Source organism: Coptis chinensis, chromosome 8 (genome assembly GCF_015680905.1).
Source record: "Coptis chinensis isolate HL-2020 chromosome 8, ASM1568090v1, whole genome shotgun sequence".
Lineage (NCBI taxonomy): Eukaryota > Viridiplantae > Streptophyta > Magnoliopsida > Ranunculales > Ranunculaceae > Coptis > Coptis chinensis.
The window spans coordinates 55,204,080-55,209,869 of NC_141463.1; the positions used below are offsets into that span (position 1 = coordinate 55,204,080).

At 36.0% G+C, this 5,790-nt stretch overlaps 1 long non-coding RNA gene across 1 annotated transcript; it reads left to right on the forward strand.

Annotated features, from left to right (window-relative positions):
• The first annotated feature begins 502 nt into the window (after window positions 1-502).
• LOC147482010 (uncharacterized) lies at window positions 503-2,006 on the forward strand. Its single transcript, XR_015207008.1, has 3 exons — window positions 503-682; window positions 849-1,136; window positions 1,354-2,006. It is a non-coding gene; the product is annotated as an uncharacterized LOC147482010 (long non-coding RNA).
• Window positions 2,007-5,790: the final 3,784 nt, after the last annotated feature.

Genomic DNA, 5,790 nt, shown 5'->3' on the forward strand with positions numbered 1-5,790 from the left:
GTTAACGTGTAAGTATAGGTAAGAAGTACCAGAACATACTTTGAGCTCACTTCCAGATCAATACACTTCCTATGGAATGGAAGTAGAACTACAAGAGGAGTTGCTAGATCTTCGGAACTGACTAGTATACTACCAAAAAAGTGACTTTTAGCCTCAGACATTTTGCCGTGGCCAGGGGTTTGGTGGCTATATCTTACTTGTTGTCACGACTAACTAAATATGTGGCAAGAAGTACTTTTTGCCTCGTGTTTATCCTTTCATAGCAAAAGGTGCATTTTTTGCAATCGTTTCAATGTCGTGGTGGCTTTAAGTTACACCTTTCGTAGCGAACAAGTTTTGGGCGTGGCTTAAGTAAGTGTTTGGCATCGATGGGGCAAAAAGGCTATTTTAAACATTAAATAATTATTTTCATTAGAAAAAAAGGCAGAAAATAGATGTTAGTGTTCCCGCGGGCTATTTCCCTCGTTTATTTTAGTGAAAATTGAATCTCAAATAACAAAAAGAAAAAGAAGAAATAGAAAACCCAAATATTTTCACCGGTTGCCGCACTAGTTGCTGATTTCTTCTTCACCCTAAATATTTTTCACTGGCTGACGCACCAGTTGCTGCCTTCTTCTTCACCGGTTGCCGCCTTCTTCTTCACTACTTCTGCCTCCTTCTCCACTGCTTGCTTTACCTTCAGGTAATCCATCATCTTCTTCCCCGACGTTTTATGTTGGAGATTTGTTTAAGAAATCATATATTTTTTTGTGATTTAAAGCCGTTCTTTATTTTATTTAAATCTAAATATCGTAAGGATATTTGATCAATTGATCAAGATTGCCTAAAAATATAAATACACGCCAAAGGTCACAATCAGTATCACCTCAAAGATCAAGATTGCCTGGTTCATTTAAGAAAGGTAGTAGTAGTAGTGGCGGTGCTATTGCAACTGGGGTAGCATGGAAAAGGTGGTCCTCATCTTTCAGGCATTCATCGCCGTTATAGAAAGGGAGCAGAATTAGCGATACATTAAGCCCCGGAGGAAGCGCTGGACAGGATGCTGTGAGTTTCAGTGATAGATAGTACTGGAATATATTGCAGTCTATGGGTCAATCAGTTCATATTTTCGATCTTAGTGGTCGGATTCTTTATTGGTGAGTTTTTAAATTGGTTTTGATTGTTGAATTAGCTGTTTTACTACTAGTATTGAGTATATGCATTGATATTGATACTATGGTTTTTTGTTATATTGTCTACTTAAGTGGATTATTGGAGAAAAGACTGATGCTTTATACATTAATGTTATTAGGTAGTAGTATTAAGGTGAAGTTTCCACGTTTAACACATTGAAGGAATGCTTGATTTTATCAGGAATCGGACAGCTGAGAATCTATATGGTTATTCTACATCAGAAGCTCTTGGTCAAGATGCCACTGAGCTTCTTACGGATACCCTGGATTTTGATGTTGCAAATAGTATAATACAAAGGATAACTATGGGAGAAAGCTGGATTGGGAAATTTCCTGTGAAAAATAAGTTAGGAGAGCAGTTTGTAGCTGTCACGATTAATACTCCATTCTACGATGACGATGGTAGTTTGGTTGGCATAATGAGGCCTCAGGGTCTCGTCTTTCAATGTTAACAACACAAGTAGTGTGAGCAGTAGTGAAAGTACCAGTCGTAGTCATATCAATAAAGTTGATATGTAAACTGACTGCTTAGATTATGAAATATTGTGGGAGGACTTGACAATAGGAGAACAGATTGGGCAAGGTAATCATCACTATCCTTTAAAAATCAGACTTAATAGATGGTAAAAAGGACATTGTTTGCTTCTTCCTAATTGTACTTGATTTTCTGAATTCCATGAAGTCGTGAACTATTTGTAGAAAATCATCTCCAACTAGTATAGAAAAAGGTTTCCTATGATACACTGATGCCTCTTGGCAAATGATTTAGATATCTATTTTAGTAGTTACTTTTGCAGCTCAACATCTTCTGTATTGTGCACCCTGTTGCGTATGTCAAAATGGATCATACACCATTGTTTTATTGAAAATTTTGTGATTTTGCTGTGTCCTAGCTGTATCCATATATAATAAAATAAAATCAGGCTTTTTTTTTTATCATCCTTTATCAATGATAATTTGGAGTTTATAAATGACAGGTTATTGTGGAACTGTATATCATGCTCTGTGGTATGGCTTGGTATGCTCTTTCCCTTCTTGTATGCTTCTGGAAAATTCTGTCTGGTATCTTGATGTAATTTGAAATGATAACTCATGATATTTGATTAGTTCAACTAGTCTCTATTAGACTGCAACTGGGCAAAACATAATATAAAAAATGTTTGAAGTTCAAAGTTTGTGCACTCAAAATACATGGACTTTCTACTCTTTGTGGCTGTGTTTGGTGCACTGGTTAATGTTTCTAGAAAGTTACTTAATTTGTTTGTCTTTAATTGAATGAAAGTGAAGTAGTGGAAAATGCTTTCCCTATTTGCTTGCTTAAAAGGGACAGGTCACAAGAGAAAATAACATAGTACACTGGTTTAATAACATGAAAGATTAGAAAGAAGAGGGAGTGGTCATAACACGACTTTCTATGGATTCGATTCCAGAGACAGAACACAGCTTTTTTGTTGTTTCTTATCTTGTGCACTTAGAATTCCTACTTTTATTCCTAGTTGATGTAATGCATAATAACTGGTGATTTCATATGGGTTTAAATGCTACACATGTCTCTACAAGATGTTGCAGTCAAGGTATTTTGACTATTTTCCAAGCAAGAATATTCAAATGATGTGATTCTCAACTTCAGACGAGAGGTAAATTTCTTGAGCAAGTTTTACAGTGTTCTATAAAATATTAAAATGTCTAAGAAAAGAGATACTATGAATTTTTATTAAATTGAATAATAGGAAGCACACACACAATACACAGTACACTGAAGTCATCTCAAAACTTTTAGACTTGTATTGAACTGTATAGTGGAGCATACAAAAATGTTAAAGTTGTGAGCATGTATTTTTCAGTTATAAGTGACTAGATCCGAACAAAAATGTGTAGTGGAGAAGAGCATATTGAAATATAAATATCTAGTAGTTAAGGTTTTCTTTCTAGTGAGGTAGGTCTATTGCATCCTTCAAGTTCTACATACTTAGGCTATTATATTTCAGTCCCGCTCTCTATGTAGCATGGTAACACCAAGAACACTCAAGTAACTTTGGCATTATCTGTTCGTTTGTTTTAGATCTCTGGCTTTCCACAATGTTTTCCCTATAATAGAAATATATGTCAAACTAGATTTCAATTTTCTTTCAATCTAATATGGTCATTTGTGGTGGCAATTTGCATATAAAATTCCAGTTCTTCCCTTGCTTCAGTAAATTATACTTTTATAAACATCAATGGATTTTTTTTGTAGTGGATAAAATCTTGGTAATTGCTAGAGATTTTAGGGAGAGTGGAATTGCTCTGTTCTTGTCCCTTTATGATTTAGAGGGTTACGTACATAGTATCATTTTTGGTGGAAAGATTGTGCTCTTTCAAAAGAATATTAATATACAAAATATTTTGGTGGAGAATGATCAAAATGATGGTAAAATTGTTGAAACACCCTTAATGATTTAAGAAATGTAACTTTATTTGTATGTAATTAAGCACATCTCTAATGGGGCTCTACAAAGTTGATGAGCCACCTCAATCAAAATAGTTAGTTATGTGTATGCAAGCTCCAAAGCTACTTAACAAATTGGATTGATTTGTTATTGTCTAGGGGGGAGTTTAGAAGTACCAGAGTTGGAAAGAACAGGGAAGTGGCTAGGCTAGTGGTGGGGTGGGTGGGGGGGTAATATGTTACTACTTCAGAGAAGCTTTTTCATGGAGCTGTTGTCATTGCTGTGTACATGAACGACCCTTTCTTAGTTTTTGTATAACATTTTAGCAAAACCTTCAGGCCCATTGTAACATAACTAGTGATTACAAGACCACTCCTCGCCTTTTTCCTTTGTATAACTAGTGTTACTATGGGTCTTGAGTTTAGAAACAAAAGTAGTGATTACAAGCAAAATCCGCTAGGCAAATGATTACAAGTAGTGATCGGTCTTGACTTGTTCCTTTTTCCTTTGGGCAGGTGAGAAAAAAAGGTGGGGAGTGGTTATCATCCTTGGTCTTTCGGGCCTTAGGTATGAAATAGCTACAAAACTTATAGTGAACATTTTGGTTTATAGAGTCGACACTAATGAAGCATATGTTAAGCTTGGTAGATGACTAGGCACTGTTGGAGTGATAAACCTTTAATTATTGTCTTCGGTTTATGTCTTTCTTATTATTTCTAAACTTTTCTTGTTGTTTGTTTACACAGAAAATAAATGCACATTGATGGCTTCTTGTACATGCCTGATCGATTATGAACTTGGTGGTTTTTGCAATTTTGGCACTGATAGGCGGAATATGGTACTACTGCGCATGTGTACTGCTGGATTTTGAACTTCCATCACAAGGATTTTTTGTGTAGATATTTTGATACTTTTGTTTGTGTGATACCGAAATACTGATTGTTGTTTCTCTTATTTTTGGTAGTGATTGGAATTAGTTTATGTAGCTTCCATGTGAAATGAAATTTCAGTTTAGATTCTCATTCATAGCTCTATGTGGTTTTAGTACACAAATTATTATTATTATTATTATTATTATTATTATTATTATATATATATACAACACTTTTTGCCGCGGCCATTTGCTGTACAAAAAAACCCAAAAGTAATGTCTTGCTGCATCCATTTGCTGCAAAAAAAAACCCAAAAATAATGGCGGGAGAAACATTTATTGCCACGACTTGTGGCAATAAATACTTTTCGCAGCAGCCATGCTTGTGACAAAAAGAAATTAATTTATTTTGACAATTAAACTAATTCAAATAAAAAACAATGTCTTACCAGGACATGGTTGTGGCTAAATGTTCATTCTCTTGCAGCGGTGGCAAAAGTCGTGGCAACAAACTTCTTTCCACACCCTTTTTTGCCTCAAGCGAGGCTAAAAGTTTTTTTGTGGCAAAACACATGTTGCCACGAATTTCGGGCTTTTTGCCACCATAACTAACCGAAACACACTTCCTAGTCTAGAACTCCGAGTTCGGAAATACACGTTCAGAACTTGTCCAAGTTCAGAACTCCACTACTTTGTAGCTAGCAGGAACTCCACGTTCGGAACTTGTCCAAGTTTGGAACTCCACTTCCTAGCTAGTCATGAACTCCATATTCGAAACTTGTCTAAGTTTTCTCACTAGTTTGGAACTTGTCCAAGCTCGGAACTCCATTTCCTAACTAGTCTGGAAATCCACGTTTGAAACTTGTCCAAGTTCAGAACTCCACTTCCTCACTAGTTCAAAATTTTTCAAATTCGGAATTCCACTTCCTAGCAAGTCAGGAACTCCAAGCTCCGAACTCGACTTCCTCTATGAGAAGTTCAATTTCGGAACTCCACTCTAGCTAGTAAGGAATTCAACTTCCTCTATGGAAAGTCCAAGTTCGGAACTCTACTTCCTAGCTAGTTAGGAACTCCACGTTCGGAACTTGTCTAAGTTTGGAACTCCACTTCCTAGCTAGTCATGAACTCCACATTCATAACTTGTCCAAGTCCGGATCATCACAAGACATGGCAAGTCCGGATTTCACCAAGTTCCTAATATACAAAGTTCGGCCTAATATGCAAGGTTCTGGGCATGTTTATGGCATGTCCAGATTTACAATTCCTTGCACTAAAGTAATGAGAAATTTTTCCGATAAATTTTAAAAAGAAAAGAGAG